Here is a 20,834-nt window from a genome sequence, read left to right on the forward strand (position 1 = left end):
TTGCACTTCACTCAGCCTATACTTAAGTAATATTTCTTATGTAAAAATACTTGTATATTAGTATCAGAGAAGATTACATGTATAAGCGCGTACAGTTCTCGAGGATGCAGTCGTCCTCTGTTCGGGTCGTACACTGGAAGCGAAAGCTCCTTCACGTCCCTTTCCACGAGAAAGTCTCTCAATCTCGTCAAGGACAAGACTCGGTTTTCCGGGTCTACGTGCCGCTTCTCCGTCGCCCGTGTCTTTAAGAAACATAGGTATTTTCCCTGTATCTTTGACGCCGCCGGAGGCAAGGCTGCTACGCCCCCTATTCCTGGTCTTTGCTTCCAAAGGAATTCTATGTTTTTATATTCTCTCTTAAAATCTGCTGCTAACGCTGTCTTGAAACTCATGTCTGCTGTGATTGCTATCGCACATGTCCTATTTGTGAGTATGAAATCACTTTCTGTTAGTATTATGCTATTTGAATATTCATTTGGTAAGTTTAAATTTGACTCAACTACCCTCCCTATGTCAGGTTTCTTAGGTTCTTTGCCTGTTTCTGCTTCTAAGTCTCCTGTCTCTCTTGCTATTTTTAATTTTTTTATTAATAAATTTTCAGTGTGGGTAAGTCCTACCCCCACTCCCCGGACAAAAATATCCATCGACGTCCCCGTCAATCGCATACCGGGTATCAAATCAAGATTGGAAGCCGGAATGAATAGTCGCCCCTCCTGGGCAGCCCAGGAAGGATCTTCTCGTTCGGTTTTCATGTATTTTATGCTTTCACGATCTACATCTTGAATCGTGACACTGGTCTCCTTTGGGTCCGACGTCATTTCGTTCAGCCATTCCAAGACACGCAGATTCGTCAAGTCTTGTTCATATGACTGCTGTTGCTCGTCGTCGAATTCTACCTCGGGTTTCGACCGGTCATCGACCCATTCATCGTCGTGATCATCGACTATGCCAATGTCCTGTGACACAGTTGTTTCTTCTAGACCTACTACTTCTTCCCCTATCTTATTTAGGTCTATCCTGTCCACTACAAAATTGTCGCCGTAAGGGTTATATTTCTTCTTGGATCTTGTCCTGTCATTCTGACGAGTCTCTATCGTGAACGGAAGATCCGGTTCCAACTTCTTAGGAACCTCTCTTTGTTCAGGGTCCTGCCAGTCCTCCTCTGCGTAGGGCAAAGTTTCATCGTCCGCTTCAATCACGTCATTTGGGTCCAGGTCCAGTGGTGTACTTGTTCCTTACTCTATGACCTCATTTCCATCGTTCTTTTCCTTGGTGCCCTTCTCATTGACCTCACAAGCAGGTTCCATCATTAGATAATCCCATTCTTTCACGTCTGTAGGTATACACCATTCTTCTGCCGATGGATTGTGTGGCTTAATAATTTCATAATGAGCGGCTCGGCCAGTACTCAGTCTATAAAAGCGTCCCTCCTGGTGCACCTCCGTAATCATGAAGGGTCCCCTCCAGTTTTTCAAAAGCTTTTTCGTACCTTTCGGTGGTATGACGTTCTGAAATACCCATACGTAATCTCCTACCGAGAGAACTTTTGCACCAGCTGCTTTCTTATCAAATCTTTTCCTCTGCCTTGCCTGTGCTTGCTGAGTATTTCGTCTACACAAGTCGTTCAACTCTTGCTGACGTCTAATTACATCCCTCACATAGACCTGTGGTGACGTCTTCTTCCCCTCATACTCTGGGTAGAAGAAAGTCAAGGGCAAAAACTTCTCGTGCCCGGTCAGCATCATATGTGGGCTAACTCCGGTGGTGGAATGTTGTGTGCTATTGTAAGCTCCCATCACCTGTGGAAGATATCTGTCCCAATCGGTCATGTACCTGGAACAATATACCCTCAGCATCGACACTAACGTTCGATTCTGCCTTTCCACTCAGCCATTTTGTCTGTGGATGGTTCGTCGTGGAGTGAGCTTGAGCAACTTGCGAGCGTCTCATTAGCTCCTTCGTGAGATCTCCTACGAAAGCTGTTCCGTTATCCGATTGAAACGTCATCGGACAACAGTGTCTCGCTATCCACGTATTGATCAGGTGGTCGCACGTCTCTTCCGCCGAAGGAGTTATGCAGGGCACGGCCGCTGCATACTTCGTGAAGTGGTCTATCATGACCAATACCTGATTATAACCTCTGTCTGTCATGCATAACTTTTGGTGATCTATCTGCACCACCTCGTTGAATTCAGACGAATCAATCGATTGCAAGGGAAATCGCAATTTCCTTGGATCCTTGACCTGTTGGCATGACAGACATGCTGTTACCCACTTCTCGCATGCCTTTTTCATTCCAGGCCACTCAAAGCGCTTCAGGATCCTCTGATACACTTTGTCGATCCCCTGATGGCCTATCTGATCATGCGACTTGAACAAGAGTTCTGTCTGATAGAGTTGCGGCAACACTATTGCGTTATACTTATATAGGACTTTGTCTTCATCTCTTCTCTTGCACGCCACAATCCCGTCCTTGTTCAAGTATAACCTTCCCTCTTTCTGCATGAAATACTGTCTCAGGATACGGTAACTGTCTTCTTCCAGCTCTCCTTTGTCCGGAGAACCATTCTCGATCCACCTTTTCAGTTTGCTTGTCATGCGGTCATTTCTCTGCGCCCTTTGAAGATCCGAGAGTCTGTATCTCGCTTTCAAGTACGTTTTCATGACCCTCATCTGACTATTCAGCTCATTGGGCTGGTGTGTGTCTTCCTCCAGCTTAACGCACCAAATCTTCGCCAACGGCTGTGTTTCTTGTTTGAACGGCTGAAGATTAGTCCTGACTACCTCTTTTTGTGGCAACAGACTTATCGAACGTTTCGATACCGCTATTGTTTCCAAATCATCCGCTGCGTTGTCAAAGACTCTCTGGCTTGGTATGAGGTAGCGATCACTATCAGGATCCTGGTACACCTCTCTATCCAGATCCCTTGCACGAGTTTCCACTAGTAATGTGTGGATTGCTAACTCTGACAGTTCCGATCCTGAGCTCGAGTTCCTGTCTGAGTAGGTATCAATTCCTGAGTTTCGGGAGTTGTCATCTGTTGAAGAGTCTGCGACGTAGTCTGCACCATCTCCTGGGTCAGTTCCCTGATTTCTTCTCATCCATCTGAACTCCCCGGACAAAACTTTGTTCCCCAGGTCCTGCTTCCCATCAGGAACTTCCTCATCTACATCAGACTCCCCGGACAAACTTCCTTGTCCCGGGTGTTGATCTTGAACTCGCTGGCCCTTCCCTTTGTTCATCTCCCCGGACAAACAATCTCGCACCAGGTTTCGTTCTACCTTTTCACCTTCTTTATCCTGGTCCACAAAGGTAACGGTTTTCCTTCGCGTATTGCTCCCCTGTTCTTTCCGTCGGCAAGAGGTACTGGTTAAAACCTCGTGTGGTTTTGAGGATACTAGTTGCTGAACTATTGTCCTACAATCCCTCTCGTTCTCTTCGTGTTGTCGTCTGGACGGCATGATCTTCACCTTCTCCCTGACTGTCAGTGATGCCACTGCTGCTGTCCACTCGGGATCATCTCTGGTCACTTCTCTTTCTAACAATCCACCCAGCATCCGCATCACTTGCGGTGTGACCTGCACCGTTTTATCCAATAAAGAGAGGCTGTTTATGTTCATGCGAGAGAGTTCTTGCTGGACCAGGTTTGAGCGCAGCAACAGATCCAAGGGGACCGGGTCACCCTTGGATAGGATCTTTATCTCGGCTGCTTTCTCTACAGGTAACTCAGGATGTCCTGGAATTGGATGTCCAGACTTGTCCAACCATCTCGTTAAGGGAAGCGTTTCATAAGTTTCTTTGTCCAGAAATGAGAATATTTCCTTTATTTCTGCCTGATTGGCTTTGCTTCTGTTCCAATCTTTCATAGAACTCAGTTTTCTTGCTGAGGCTGTCAGCATTCTGATGTTTATCACGCATCCTGTGCTCGATTATCATGTGGTAGCCATCCAGTCTTACTATCCATCTACCAATATAACTCTGATCCATCGAGAAGGTCTTCAACCAGGATAACGCTCTGTTGTCTACGCGTATTTTAAAGGGAGCGCTCCCAAGTATGCGCGGTATTTTTCCACAAATGTGACTACTGCAAACATTTCTGCTTTTGGTGCACCATATTTTATCTCAGTGTCACTCAAGACCTTGCTGCCGTATGCAATGGGACGGAAAACCGTTCTTCCATTCCATTCTTGCTCCTGATGCAATATTCCTGAGATGGCTACTACCGATGTATCTGTGTCAAGAACATACATACCCTTTTCTGTAGGCATGCCTAGCACTGGCGCTTCGCAGAGTTCCCGCTTTTTGTTCTCGAAGGCAACTTGTGCTTCATTGTTCCACTCGAACTTTTCCCCTTTGTTGCGCATCAGCTTCTGCATAGGATACACCTTGTCTGCATATCCTTTTATGAACTCACGGTAGTAGTTGGCAAACCCTAGGAAGCTCAGGAGCTGTGTGTCCGTTCTGGGAGCCTTCCATGTCAACACTGCTTCTACTGCTTCTGGGTCCGGCGTCACACCATGCCTGTCCACCATTCTTCCCAGGTACTTGATTGAATCCCTAAGGATTTCACATTTCGATGGTTTGCACTTCAAGCCTGCTCTTTTCATGCATCCAAAGACCTCATCGAGCCAATCAATGTGGTCTTCCAGGGTCGGTGTTGCTATTACTACGTCATCCACGTAACACATCACAAGATTCCCGTACCTCTTTGTCACCCTGGTCAAAGCCTGAGCCATCAGTCTTTGAAAAGTGGCCGTTGCGTTGCACAAGCCGAAGGGCATCCTCTTCCACTGGCACAACCCCAACTCACACGCGAATCTGGTCTTTTCTCTATCCTTCTTCCGCAGCGGGAGCTGCCAGAAGGCAAAACCCAAGTCCAATGTGGTGAAGAACTTGGCATCACCAAGTTTAGAGAGGCTCTCGTCTATTCGCGGTATCGGGTACGCATCTTTTATCGTTACCGCGTTCAAGTAGCGAAAGTCGCAACAAAACCTAAGCTGCCCCCTTTCTTTTTTGCCATTACTACCCCGCAAGCCCATGGCGATTTTGAGGGTTCTATCAGGTCGTATTCGAGCAAAATTTCTATTTCCGCTCGGCACGCTTCCGATTTATGTGGCGTCATTCGTCTTGCGCCTTCCCCACGGGGAATGGCGCCTTCCTCAAGTTCGATCGATTTCGTGTTCGACGAAAATACAGCATCCGATATCCGCCTTATGTCTTGAAAATACATTCGCGTTCCGATATAAAACCTCCCGTTGTAGCTCGAAATCTCCCTCGCCTATTTTCCCTTTTAAGTGTTCTATCTCTGGCAAAACCGGTTTGTCAGACTTTAGTTCATATGACGAGGGGCGTTCCGGAAAAATCGAGCAGCTCGATAAGCCGTCATCCGTGTCGGACTTCATTGAAAACAATTTATGAATAGGTTTTAATTCATTAATTCTTTTTAAAATTTTCTCTTTATTGGCATGATAAGGACAGTCTTTCACACTAAATTTCTTCAAGTTCTGTGTCTCTTCATAAACGGTCCTCATCGGCAAAGCGTAACCAAGCTTCTTTCCACGCTGGATTGAAACCGTGGTGTCCAGTGTGTTCAATAACACACTGAAACACAGTCCGTTTCCCGTTACCGAGAAGCTCCGGCCTAAAATCACTGAGCTTTGACTATTTGGATTCGGTACCAAACAAACCTGTTTACTATCACTTAACGAATCTAAATATCTCATCCTAAAAGTTGCTGCCACAGCCTGCCCTGGCTGTAGTTTTACTTTCTGTCTAAAACAATTGGTACCTTGTTTTTGTCTGTTATTATCCTATTAATTGGTTTCTTAACATCATTCCGATCCGGGTTCCTAATCTTTTTTAGACCGTTGTTCAAGTCGATCATCACGTCAAAATTCCTGACGAAATCTCTGCCCAAGATGAACTGGTCGGCGACGTCCAAATTCTCTACCACCAGGAAGCTCATCCAAAGATCCCGTCCCCCCATGTGGAGATCAGTTATTGGTGTTCTTCCGGCTACGTAAATCACTCCTCAATTGGCGGCGGCCAGTCGGAGATTCGTTGGAATTAGGTCCAACCTCGTGAAGCCCATTCTTTCCAATGTTTTTATCGGCATCACACTCACTACCGCTCCTGTGACTCCGATTTTCTTTCCGTTGGTGTCGAGCAGATGTGCGGTCACATCTGCTTCGTACCCAATGTGTACTGCGTCCTGTTCCATCATGGCGTCATGGCCTATCCTGTGGAATTTGAGTTCCTCCTCACCCAAATAGATCTGCCCTATTTGGTAACTATCTGTTGTCACATAAGTCCTAGTGTAGATACTGATTCCATCCACGTTCAGCATCACTTGATACGGCCCATAGACTTCCACGTAGCGTCCATGAATGAAGCTTCTTTATGCGAGGGCCACCCGTTGTTAGTAGTGCTCGCACAGCTCTTGACTCAGTGCGTGGCTCCACTTGCCTCATATAATCTGCATATGTGTCCAAATGCATCAAAGTGAACTCCGATGGTTCACTCAGATTTCTGATTACCTGGTGTCCTGCTACCGAGATTATTGACTGTATTTTGCTTCCTTGCGGCACCATGCCGAACCTCTGACCGGAGATTACATTAAGTTTCATGCTCAAACTGCTTATTGCCTTTGTGTCTTCGACTTCTGTCGCCTCGTAAGTATTCAGTTTCTCCTGTAGTATCTCATTTTCCAGTTCGAGTTTCACTTTTTGTTCGATCTTTTTTGTAACCAGCTCTTGCTGCACTCTATTTAGAGCATCCCCTGCGGCTGCCCTGTAATCAATCTTGAAGTCATCAGCCGTATTCACTGGTTCCGGTTCGCATGTCTCTTCAGTCACGGCTTGCATTTTCTTTGTCGCCAGCTCTTGCGGTTTGTCTTTTCGGCGCGCCTCCGCTTCACTCAATAGGCGAGCCTTGCTGGCTTTCACTCCTGATAAAGCTTCCTCATGCCTTGGATGCTTAATTTCTGCTACAGCATCCCAGAATTGCGGACAATCCGATTTAAAATGACCTTCCAAGTTGCAAAAGAAACACCTCGGGCCGAATTTTGCAATTACTCTCCTCATGAAATCTTCATGATCGACCTCTGACGCATCTTCGTCCTCGAGGCTAAAGCCTATTGCTTTCATGCCCTGTTTGTAAGTTGGTGTCAGAGCGTCTCTTGTCAAAACCACAAGAGCGTCTCTTGTCCATATCATCCCTCGGTTTGTACCAGTTGTTCCCTTGGTTTGCTGGTCCGTTGTTAATATTGCCATAATTGTTCTTATAATATCCAGATCTCGAAGGAGGTTTCAACAAAAGATATTCTTTTGACTTGAGCCTCAACTCCTCCGGTGTTGGCACATTGGTTGATAGTGGTGTGTAATGCGTTGCTAGCATCGTTCGAAGTTCATCATTCACCACACCATCGATGAATTTCGAGGCTACTGCCAGGTTCATCCTTCTGTTTGACTCATCCTGTTGGCTGCGTCTTCTAAGCATCTCCAAATTGTCTAGAAATTTGTCTATTGTCTCATCTTCTCGTTGCCTCCACTTCTCGAAGCGTATCATTGCCTGGTGCCCCTGCACCCCTGATCTGAAATGATTTAACAAGATTTCGAAGATTTTCTCAGCTGTGTCTCGCTGATATTGCTTCTTGGCCATGACACAGTTTAGGGCTGTCCCTTCCAAGTTACTGGTGAGCGCACTGCATTCTTGTCTTTCCGACAAGTCGTCTTCCTCGAAATGCAGCTTCATTACCTCTATCCAGGTATCAATACAGCCATCAGATTCGTCTTTGTAGCATCTTGGTTTCTTCAAGACTCTTATGGAAATCTCACTGTCTTCACTGCTTCTGGATAACCTCGTCAGGAATGTCTCCAAAGACCTGTTCAGGGGTTCAAATGCTGTGGCCATTGCGTAGCATCTCGAGTGCCCCGCCTGAGTATCATCGCACCCTGTTAAGGGCTCTGTTTTCGGTGCATCCCTGCAATCTGAATCGCCGTGACTGTTTCCGCCTTGGCCCACATGACTCCTCCCTGGGCTCGCATGTCTCCTGCTACCGGAATCTCTTCTCCCAGTCGCATGTGTACCTTGCGTCGGTCGTTCGTTAGAGGTCTGTCTGTTCCCCGTTGAACTTGCTCTACTGTTTGGGCCCCATGTTCTATTATCCCTTGTGGCATAGTCTGATGAACTGCCCCTACCTCTAGTGGATCCATATGTCCTCCTCTTTTGATGGTCATTGAAGTTCAGCTTCGGTTCCCTGCTGGGACCTCCCGAATTTGGTTCCCCTTCTTTTGGTCCACTCCTGCTGCCTAGTAGCCCGTCCAACCTATCCATGATAGCCTGAGTTCGCCTCTCCATCATCGCCATAAAAACATCTATGTAACATTCGCCCGGAAGTACATATTGACGGAAAATAAAGCTAGGTCCTAAGACGACTGGCCAACGTCTAAACAGAGCTTTACATGCTTTTAACCGTCTCTACCAAAGCCAGTTATTTTGGTGGTCTTTCCAACATCGGGTCTATTTTTGTGTCAAGAGTCCCAAGAGACTGCTCTTGCTGAATTCTTAACTTCTCCATGTCGTCTCTTGAGCGTAACTCTCTCCGTTCCGCTTCTCGTGTCATTCTCGACAAGTTCTTCGCTATGTGCTCGTCCGTTCTTTCCTTTAAGCGTTTTTCGCTCCTACCAACTTCTTGTCTATTGCGATTTATTTCTTCCCACAGACTTTCTCTTTCAATGTGGACTGCTCCTTCCAGTTCACTCATTCTTATGGACATCTGTTCATTTTGTTCTGCCCACTATGTTGTTCAAGGCTTCTTCTAATGATGCCCCGTTTTCCACTAGTGGCGTCAAAAGTGGCGGTGTCACCCTGTCGATCCCAGGTAGCTTCGTGCTGGTCGAGATTCGGGCTTTGATTCTCTGCCTCGACGTCTTTTCATTATCCACCTCAGGAACCGCCGATGCGTTGCCTAGGCCTTTGTTTCTACTCTCCCCAGTTCGCGTCTCTGAATTTGTCATACTCGCAAAGCTTCTCGACTGGCCTGGTGTGTTTGCGTCTTTGCTTATCGTTCTCACCACACCAAATTTGTCCTTGGTTCCAGTCTCTCTTTCGACGTATGCCTCATTCTCCTGGGTCGAACTATTGAGGCTGACTTGAGATCCAAAGTCCACTCGCTCGTCTTTGTCCTCTTCTTCCTCCTGGGATTCACCTTCGTTTCCTGTGCTCACTTCCATGGTGAATGGAAAGATGTTTCCGAAAGTGTTCTTCAATCCTTCTGAGAACGATGAGGATGTCGCCTGTTTCTCCGTCACGCCTGCCATCATAGTGTTGTCTGTGGGAGACCTTCTAGTTGCCAGAATTTCAGTAGAGATGTCGGACAGTTCCGACATCTCCTCTCGGTCCAATGTTCCGGTGGAAGTGGAAAAATCTTGGCCTTGTTCTACCGGAGCCTTCTATTTCCTCTCCCCTCCGGTCCATGTATTTCCTGGTTCCCATTCATGGCCTGGTCCGGATGGACCTCCACTTCTAGCATAGCTTTTTGCTCTTCTGAGGACTTCTGACTCCTGATTTCAACCATTCTGCCTGAAACCGTCTCCCCTTTGTCGGTCCGGGTTTGTGTGATGCGTTCCACAAAAGGGTCGGTCATTGCTCTTCTTTGCTTCTTAGGTATAAATTTCCGAGAGCTATTACCTCGTTTAGGTATTCTTGACTTCTCTAGACTCATTCTCAATTTATCACTTCCTAATGCCTACTCACTCAGATCGATTGTTAGTGTCCTTTTGATCTGACTACTGATAATAATAACACAACACAATAAATTCCAAAAGTTTCTATTAAATAGTGACCACGAATCCTTGTATGTTATCACGGCACAACGTATTTACAACTTATTCACAATAATGATTATGAGTCGTAAGATATAACAAAATAAGAATATCTCTATGAAAAACGTATGTGTATTGTACTTTTAGTCGGTCGCAGTACAATAGTCGAACTTGTTTTATAAAGAAAGAGCTTTCCCGCTTGGTGCTGCACCAAACAGACAAAATTTGAAGGCAGTAATTTTCTCAAGTGGGCGTCTATTGCTCCCACCGAGTACTGTGTTACCTATATGCCTTCGGACTGCCCGAGCTAGACCTACAAGAATCCTCAGGGCAGTCACTTCTCTCAAAAACGTTTTGGATTTCAATCCACACCAATGAGTTACACACTCTTTTTTAATTTAGACTTAGTGTCGCGAATATCCGAGTTTGGACCTGTTTTTTTTTGGTCTGGTCTTTCTTTTAAAGGCAAGTTACCAGTGCAGTCACTGGTTCCTAGCCTGTCTCTTAATAACCTAACACCCCTCACTATTATCTTTTCTTCTGTTTACCTAAGTCTTAAAACAAAATAGTACCCCTCCGGGTTGACAAAACAGTACCCTTCCGGATTGGCAAAAATAGGACCCCTCCGGATTGGCAAAATTGAGACTCCTCCGGTTTGGGATCCCTCTGGTTTAGCAAATGTAATACCCCTCCGTATTGGGACCCCTCCGAATTAGGAGAAAAAAAATTATTTTGACCCCTCCGGATTGGGAGACCTCCGGTTTCGTAAAAATAGCTTTTCTGAGACTTCCTTAATTTTCAACCTATACCCCTCCGGATACGTTCTCCGATGCTATCATGCTGTTTGTATCAAGTAGGAAGGGTGTATGGTCCTTCCCTAGACCTTTCCGGATTGAAGTTAAGCCTCTTATTTGACAATTCACGCTAACGGTGAAGGGTCTTATCGCTAGCCTAATTTCGGCTCTATCAAGGTTTTCCGGTGCCTTTAGCCTTCCCTATTCTTCTAGAACAGCATAAAATTGCCTTATTTAACCGTTTCTACCCTTTGGTAGGGGTGTAAGGGCTTTCCAAAAAAAATTTTCAAAACGTGAGGGGTCGGTCGCAGTTGGTGAATTTGCTAAAAACAATCTCTAAAAAATTTTCACGCTTATTTTTTCGAATAATTTTTGTTCCTATTAGTAAGCCCAGCTAATTTTTGATTTATTGGTACCAAGATCAACTGAATCTGTCCAGTAGTTCCAAAGTTATTAACCAAAACGTCTTTTTTCTGAAGTCAAGAAATTTCTCTCTTATAGGTTCCGCCAAACTTTTTCCGCAATTCTGTTCTTTTCGACCTAAAAGTTATTGATCCGAGCTCAGAAGGCCTATACTTTTCTAGTTAAATGCAAAAAAACCCGATCTAAAACGCTATAGTTAAAAAAATTTACGAAAAACTATGCTATTTGGACCCCTCCGGATTGATGAATCCACTGAATCAAACACGTTAAGTTCGATTTCTCTGTAACCCGAAAGGCGTTCGGGAAGCGGGGTTTAGAACTTGTAGATTCACTAGTGGACGTTGTTCGAACAACTATTTTTACTGTCCTAACTCAAAAATTTCAAAAAATTTTCTGATTTTATATTGTTCCGTTTTCTCAAAAATCGCGAACATTCGGTTTTTGGTACCAAAATAGTTCCAACCACTTCGGAACTAAACTCAACCGGTTCGACCTATTGTACTAGTACAGTGACAATGTAACTCACTAATTTAGCGCTTTTTTCCGTTTCAAAAACATCGAAATTTAAAAAATCGCGTTTTGTGGGGGGATCAAAATATCGCTATTTTGACCCTAAAAACCGGTCTGTTTTCTTTATTTTTTCACTGAAAAACGATATAGGAGTAATAATATGGGCTATATAAGTAATAATATTAGTGATACTATACCCCTCCGGGTTTGTTCAATTTCCGAATTAAGGTGCTTAACTCGGATATTCGCAGATCGGTGAAGGGTCACAACAGTGCAGCACTGTCGAGCCCCCCACAGATTAGTATAATAATTTTTGTACCAAAAGGGATACAAAACTTGTTAACGATACCCAACAGTCGACTGTCGTTGTCGTTGAGCCCCTCCTTGTTGCTCCTTGTACTGCTTGCCGGATCAGTCTTCTCCCAAGACCCCTCCGGATTGAGCGCAAATCAGCAGACCCTTCCGGATTGAGCGCAAATTAGCATTAACGTGCTTAAATACTGAAACAACCCTACAGTACAAGCCTCACAAACGGGATACAAACTGATCGTAACAATCCTGATTGATAAAAATGCCTGTAACAACAATATGTCGGATCACATCTTGTCTGGGGGGATGATTTCTACTGATTAATAAATTTTTTACTGTTTTTGGTTTTTCTGTTATTTTTTATGTTTTTTTGTTTTTCTTGGTTACTATACTACTTTTTGTTTGGTTTCATATATATCTTTAAATGTTTTTGGTCACGGACCTCTCAGGGAACGAGGGGATGGCCGATCCCCCCACCCTTCATGGTTCGTGAATTTTCGGTCTTAACTAGGTTAAAAAGCTATTCACGGTAATCCGGAAGGCTTCTGCATTCCGAACTACCCTTCCGGCCCAGCGGTTTCGGCCTATTAAGGGCGTTAATGTGAGCATCCGCTCGGCGCGGAGGGCTCATTAACGGTTCTGCCGGTCATGATGTTAAAAAAAGATTAACACCCAGGAGCGCCATAAAAACATCTATGTAACATTCGCCCGGAAGTACATATCGACGGAAATTAAAGCTAGGTCCTTAGACGACTGGCCAACGTCTAAACAGAGCTTTACATGCTTTTAACCGTCTCTACCAAAGCCAGTTCTTTTGGTGGTCTTTCCAACGTCGGGTCGACAAAAACGTTACTGTTCTCCGGCTTCGACCAGAACGCTCAAATTAACTTAATTACATGCCAAATAGTGAGCTCAAGGCTGGGTCTCAGTATCCCCAGACCACGAGGTCACTCCTAAAATCAGGCTGCTACTACTTATCATATTACTATTGTTTTTGTTCAGTAGATAAAAATCATCATCTCCATCGAAGATGGATCAACCCTTTCCCCCAACTCCTAGCTTCTCATCCTTGCAAAATGAATTCAGATGTTAATTAGATTCAATTCAGGACATAATAGGGAAGCTAAAAGCTCATGTAAAACAGTTTCAGTCCAAATTCCGAGACCCCTCCGGATTCTTGAATCCGGGTATTTAAGACTCTTATCCTCCTTCCGGAAGGCTGGTTTTCCACCCTTCACCTGTGCCATTCTGCCAGATGGCACAGCGCAACCTTCCGACGACACGAAAAAAAACGAATAAAGGCCTTAGGAACGAAAAAGTATTGCGAAGGAGGGTAGGAATATTCTAGAATTTTTATTTTTAAAATTTCGATTGAAGAGTGAATTTTTCTGAGAAATAGAAAAAGACGGCCATTTTGACGAAAAAGGACGAAAAAACAGAACAATGACAAGTATTGTGGAAAACGGTCGCACAAGAGACGAAAAAAACGAAGCCTCTTATCGTGGCAACAACACACGATAAGACTTATAGCAGAGGAGATTGGTGGAGAAGGAAGCTTCAGTGGGGAAGAAATATTCCACGGAACCCTCCCGTGCCACAAATTGGGAGAGATAAGAACGTTATCTCAGGAAGATTACGGGAGCGGAGGCTTGGTCCCCCAGAGACTGTTTTATGTGAAGGGACTATATAAAACTAACTTTGTAGCTACTTGGATGTCGTAGAAGTCTGAATTAACACCGGTATAATTTGATATTTTAGAATATGAGTAGCTAGAAAGAGGAAAGGGTCAATCCATCTCCAATGGATTTAATATAGAACTGTCACACAAAAACATATTAAAATAGGTTGTTCGAGCCGTGTTGTTAATGGCAATCACGTAGTCTGAGGATCCGAGACTCAGCTATGTGGTTGTGTTCGCATGTAAACGAAAGCTGATCAAAAGTCGTTTGACCGATGGCCTAAAAATAGTAACTTTTTACTTAGCCCTAAACAGACCAGAAAATCAACTGGCAAGGTCGAGACGGTGAAAAACGAGTAGGATTAAGGTAACTGACGCCTGCCAGTCGTTATTAGGTATTTTTTCTACGCTCCGTCGCTGTGTAGTATTTTGGCGAATGTAACATAGACGTTTTTATGGCGCTCCTGGGTGGGCCTGTCAAAGGCATAAGACCATCATGATCAGCAAGCGTTTCAGCGACGAACCCTCCGCGCCGGGCGCATGCCCGAGTTAGAGGCCTTAATGACCGTTGTTGTACTAGGGGGAAGGTGCGTACCCTCCGTCTAGTACTATTTAGCTTTTTAACTTAGTTAACACCGAAAAATCCGGGGGCCGGAGGGTTAGGTGGGAAACCTAGAGCCCGCTTGTCCCGAGGTCCCAGGACCAAAAACAATTAAAGAGAAAGCGTAAAAACAAACAAAAATGGTGTATAACCAAGAAAAAGCCAAAAACAAATTTATTTGAAAACAAAAAAGTACAAAAAACAGTAAAAAATCCAAAAAAGACCAAAAACAGTAAAAAACGTAAAGTGACAGTTTATATGTTATTTCCGGACGAGATGTGATCTGACCTTCCTATTTGTTGTTGTTTCAGATTGATTTATATCGTTTCTGATAGAAAGATTATGTGTTTTGGTGAAGGGTTGGATACCCTCCCTTGAGTGTAATTTGAGTATTTAAGCACGTTAATGGTGATTTTGCCGGTGACCGGAGGGTAGAGTGGCAAGCTGACCGACGTGTTCCACACTCAACAGGGACATAGGGACAACATCCACAACGACTGTTGGGTATCGTTGAAACAATTTTATCATCGTTCGGGTACTATTTCATTAAAACTTAAGTGGTGGGGGGCACGATTGGCGCGGTCCGATTGTACCCTCCATCGATTACAAATTTCCGAGTTAAGGGTCTTAATTCGGGTATTTTGGTGCAAAGGAGGGTATAGTGCTATTCATTAACGACTACTAATAGGTTATTATCCTTATTACATATTACTTATCTCCTAATTAGACCCAAGAAACACCCAAATTTTGTCGAAAATTATCGATTTTCGACCAAACTGTAGACCCCCAAGTTTTTGGATATCCGAGCTTTTCCGAACAGCAAAAAGCTTTTATATAGGGATCAGCTACGTAGTTCGATTTCCCTAACTAGAGAAACCGCGTGAGAAAAGACTCAGTAAAAGTTGGAAAAAACCAAAATTTTTCGATCAAATTCTTGATAATTTTCTGAAATTTGTCAATCTGTTTTGGGGATCGAGTTTATGAGTTTTTAGAGTTAGAGTAAAAAAATTTTTTGTGTTAGGAGCGTGCTAGCATAACGTTCTCGGCTGCCAGAAAAATTCTTGAGTAACCCTCCGATTAGCTCCGTAGATAGAGCTAACGACTTAAGGATTGGAAAAGGAAGGAATCGGAGGGTCCAAATTTGATAGTTATTGGCCAAATTTTTGTCTCCAAACCAATTTTGGTCCGGTTTTTTGCATAATTCCAGTGCCGTACAGGGCTACTACGCTCGTTTCAATTATTTTTAGGCACTTTCAATAGGAATTGCGGAAAAAGTCTCTCAGAACCTATATAGGTGGTGAAAAAAGGCCATTTGGACAAACACGTTTTTGGCAATTTCTCAAAGACTAGCCAACCGATTGGGATAATTTTGGTACCATAAGTCGACGTTTTGGACCAATTTTCCGGACCGCAACCGTTTTTGGGTTGATAATCTCGGAAAAGAAAAATTTTTTAGAATTTGTTGGTTCGGAGGGTCCAAATCACAGGTAACCCTCCGAGCGGCAGAAAATTTTATCAAAACACCTTTTTATCCAACTGGGAAGGTTGACCGTGTCAGCCAACCTAGTTTTAAGTCAGGTGGATTGCTTTTGGAGACTTTCTTGCGGTAACATAACCTTTTTTCTTGATTTTTGGGGAACCCTCTGAGGTAACCCTCCGGAGTCAGCTAAAGCCCTTAGCAACCCTCCTTAGTGGAAAACTTCCACGAGATCATCCAAAAAAGTTAAAACAGCCCCCCATAGAAAATTTAGCTTGTTTTGACGCTCATTGAAGCTAATTGAAGGCCCTTCTAAGTGAGGTTCAGAAATTTGAAAATTTTGGAGGTACCCTCCGAAGTAACCCTCCGGAGCACATTAAGCATCTTATTGACCCTCCTTAGTAAATTTAAGGGGACCCTCCGAGGTAACTTGGGTGATTAAGGTACCCTCCGAAGTAACCCTCCGAGGTAGGCTAAGTGTCTTAACAACCCTCCGAAGTAACCCTCCGGAGTGTCTTAAACCTTCTAAACAACCTTCCTTGTTAGAAACTTGAGGAAACCTTCTGTGGCAATTTGGGAAACGGAAAATATCCATTTAATTAAGATCATATTAGGATATTAGGCGTGCTTATTAGGATCATAAGACCCGGAAATTCGTGATCAACTTTGGATTCTAGATCGGGTGTATCAGAAGTACCCGAACAAAAATATATATTTTTTTTATTGTGATTTTGGTTGTGTGGTTGCCTTGAGCTAGTTAAGAGGAAAGTTCGGGCGATCCGGGAACAAATAAAGGAAGACCTTGGTGAGTGTATTAGGCAAATACACACTCACTTGAGAAGAAAAGTTGTTCCCTACTCTCGTGCACTTGGAACAGTCCGGGTGTGGGAGAGCTTTTTCTTAGACTATAGTTCGATCAGAGGTTGCCTTGAGCTACTTAGTAGGACAGCTCGGGCAATCGCAGGGCACCTAAAAGAAGACCTCGGTAGGTGTATTAGGCAAATACACACCCACTTGAGAAGACTGTGTCCTGGGCTTTGTTCTTTCGGATCGTTCCGATTGAGGAAATCTTTTTCTTTAATACTAAGTTTTATTGATCTGTTTCTGAATCATCACTGCTTTTTATCAAAGATTGTTTAATTTTAACAAAGCAGTGACCTGATAAATTGTGTGGCGATAAATTGATACTGACAAGAGGTCGCTGTCACCTGTAGGATATTCTTATCTGATTATCCATTGTGTTTTGTGTGTTGATTATATCTTGTGAAAATTTTGTGATACTGTTATACTATACAACAGGGTTGAGTTAGCATTATATCAATACTGAGCAGGCCCTGTGTGTGTAACTCTAGCTGAGTCACTAAGATTGTCATTGAGAAACCTAAGAGACATTCTTGATATTTACGAGATCGAAGAGGCAGCGTTAAGTAATTTAACTTGAACTTGTTCGCGGTACGTGTGCATCGCCATTAAATCATACGAAAATTGTTTTTTGTCATAAAGCATGCAGCGCAGGGACTCGTTAGGATCGACTACTAAGATTCCCAGGCTGAGCAAGGGGAGCACGCGAAAATTTAAAACTAGGCGGAGCCAGTCCTCGTTTAGCAGCGCCTCCGACGTGTTTGCTGAAACCGAATCGACTAAAGGTCAACCTGATCTTTCAGTGAGCGAAATGAAATTAAGGAGCGAGAAAAACCTCGATGGCGATCAAAGGCGGAGCGCCGAAGCCGGAACCGCGAGCGAAACGCTTGTGGACCCCTTTGACGAAGGAGAACGGACGCTTATTCGACCCGACTTTGAGCCAAGCGAGGACCTCGAGCGGGAGGAAGTCGAGAGGACGGAGGAGACCTCGGAGCGTTCCGAGGTCGAGCCGCGAGAGGAAGTGTTATTCAAGGGAATGTCCAAATCGGAGACCAAGAGTCATAGGTGGAGGAGAGAATATTCACATTCGGCTAATACCCACTCATCTCTGGCCAAGCAGAGTAACAACGCGATGATGTCGAGTATAAGCCCGAGTGAAGAACAACCGGGTTCGAAGGCCAAGAAGAGATGGAAGTCTTTGTACGATGAGCGCATGGCGTCACTACGAACTGAAGGTTTATCTTCCAGTTATGACTACCCGGAGATAACCCATCCGGATGTGAACTTCACACCGTGCCCAAGGAACGACATGAGCAGGAAGGCGTCGTCCGCCTCGCCGACCAGGCCCATGTCAGATGGGATAACGATGGGAGCGTCATCAACGTTCGACAGATTGATGACGTCGATGAGCAAGCAAAAAGGTGGTGCGTCATCAAGCACCAGGCTGCAGCCGCAGTTGACCTCATCTTCTTTGGGACTAACCCCGTCATTTGGGGCCACTGGCGACATAAGTGACATGTTCGGTGGCGTAATGAATGGTCTGTATGAACTGAGACGGGACATGACTAAGAGAATAGATCAGGTTGACGAGAGAGCTCACCAGGGTCGAGAGAATCTGAGAGATGAACTAACGCACGCGAAGTCGCAGGCGAGGGTTGATCAGGCTCAATTGATTCGCAACACCGATCAATGCCTGGCGGAGAGTCTGGCACAGGCAAACAAGGAGTCACAGGAAAGAGAGGCTAGGATGACGAAAGAGATCGAGCGATTGTTCAACGATCATGATAGTACCTACGCCCACACGATGACTAGCCTGGAGAAAAGGTTAGATGCCAAGTCTGACTTGATGATGCGGAAGCTTGACGCGATCCTGAATTTGATCAATTGGCAGGAGCATTACAACCAAAGGGAGCGCTCACGCCATGCGAATGATGGAGATGGTACGGGCAGCAATGCCAGAGCCCAGCAAAGCTCGAGAACGAACTACGAACCTAGAAACAAGGAGCGGCCAAGGGCAGCCCCGTCGAGGCCTGGCTGGACGAACCCAGTCCCGCCGGAGGCAGATGCTACCCAGGAGACAAGGTTGCCAACTGTGCCACAAGTCAGTTCAGTACCAGATCTGACTACAGTCTCACAGGACACAACGATGTATGCCTCGATGTTTGAGCCTCTGAACAGATCTCTCGAAACATTCATCACCAAACTCTCGAAGTCAACCGAGAGAGGAGAGAGGTCAAGAAGGACACTGAAAAAGCCGAAGTCATATAAAGACAAGTCAGACGGCTGCATTGATACTTGGATAGAGGTGATGAAGTTACACTTTGAGGAAGAGAGTCTCTCCAAGAAACAACAGTGCAGCGCGCTAACGAGCAACCTAGAGGGTACTGCACTGAGTTGTGTAATGGCAAAAAGAGCCAATGAGAGAGACAACGCTCGCAAGATATTCGACATCCTGCTGAATCGTTTCGGCGCTGGAGTACAAGGGCACCAGGCTATGGTGAAGTTCGAAAAGAGGCGTCAAAGAGATGACGAATCCATAGATAAATTTTTGGACGACCTTGAATTGCCTAGGAGGAGAAGCAATCCCGATGAGAGAATATCCGAGCGAAACTTGGCGATTGCTTCGAAGTTCATGGACGGAGTAAGGAGTGAGGAGTTGAAGACGATGTTGGCCACACACTTCCTCCTGTCACTTGACCAGGTACCCACGCCTGATGGTTTGCGCATGAAGTCACGCGAGTCTTTACTCATAAAACCGAGGGCGCAAAACCGTTACAGCAATTATGGTAACTATAGCGGGACAAACACTGGTGCGAATTCCAGTTGGTACAAACCTCGCGATGACATGGATAAGAGGAGATTGTGTGCGAATTGTGTTTCGATGGACCATCACGTTTCCGCGTGTTCTGCATACAAACAGAACATGAAGGCGATAGGCTACTTTCTCGAGGACGCCGACGCGACCGACGAGGATCACGAAGAGTACGTCAGAGGGCTCATCATGAAAAACATTCCGAGGTGTTTCTTCTGTAATTTGGAGGGACACTTCAAGTCGGATTGTACTCAATTTTGGGATGCAGTGGCGGACGCGAAACATCCCCGCCACGAAGAGGCGCTTTCGGGTGTCAAGGCCAGTCGAGCACGTCTGATGAACGAGGCTGAGTCTCGGAAAAAGGAGACGACACCGAACACCTTTACGACTAAGACGGTAAAGACACTGCCTGACGAGGTGGTAGCCTCGAACCTGGAGGCAGAGTCGTCTAGCCCACTCAAGGTGGATTACGGCCAGGCGGCAAGGACAGCGCTGCAGAATGCCAAACAGGACCTAGCCACGAAAGAAGTGGAGCAATGGGTAAGTTCGGAGCTGGAGAGCACAGATCTTCGGGAAAGTTTTAATATTCTGGGTGAAACGACGAAAGTAGAAGACAAAGAGGAGCCCAGGAATCAGGGACTAAAACTGAACGTTATATCTGGGAGAACCTTCGGCATGACGAAGGAGGGGACAAAAATAATGTCCATTATCTCAGTTGCAGGGCACCAGGTGGTCAAGAACTTGAGTGAACCATCTGAGATTACACTAGTACACCTGGACATCTATGCCGACTACCTGAAGGAGAAAGATCCCAAACTGGACTCCAGGGCAGTGCGAGCGCTGCTCACAACAGGAGGCCCGAGGCTGATGAAAGTGGATGGACATTATATCGATGTCCATGGCCCTTACCCGATCCTAATGAATGTGGATGGCATCAACATCTACACAAAAGCTCACATAACTGATGCGAACGATCAGATTGGCCGGATATACATTGGTCAAGAGGAGCTGAAGGTTAGACGAATCGGACACAACGCGATGCTCGAACAAGATGCGGTGCACATAGGTTGCGAGGCCGATCTGACCGCACACGTGCTGGACGTGCAAGGCAGACAACTTTCAGTAAAGGGACTGCTAGACACGGGAGCAGTGGTTAGTGTCATGCCAGTCAAAACTTGGACCGACATGGGTTTCGAAAGGTCGGATCTCATACCGACAAACATCAGGATGGCAGCTGCCAATCAGGGAGCGATCTATGTGACTGGACGAACCCCGATCATTTCACTGCAGCTCGGAGGAAGACATCTTTGGATGAGCTTCCTAGTAGTGGAGAATTTGGACGATTCCGATCAGTTCATCTTAGGAAGGGATTTCGTGCGCATCTTTGATGTCACGATCGATCTCAATGACGGGTTGATTAGGATCAAGGATCCTGAGAAAAAGTATGAAAAGAGACCCCTTAATAAGATCTTAATTAAGGTGCCGATTTTTCTAGATCGAAAAATTAGATTAAAACCAAACCAAGCCGTAGTAGCGACGTTTAG

This window comes from Symsagittifera roscoffensis, unplaced genomic scaffold (genome assembly GCF_963678635.1).
Source record: "Symsagittifera roscoffensis unplaced genomic scaffold, txSymRosc1.1 SCAFFOLD_61, whole genome shotgun sequence".
NCBI lineage: Eukaryota > Metazoa > Xenacoelomorpha > Acoela > Convolutidae > Symsagittifera > Symsagittifera roscoffensis.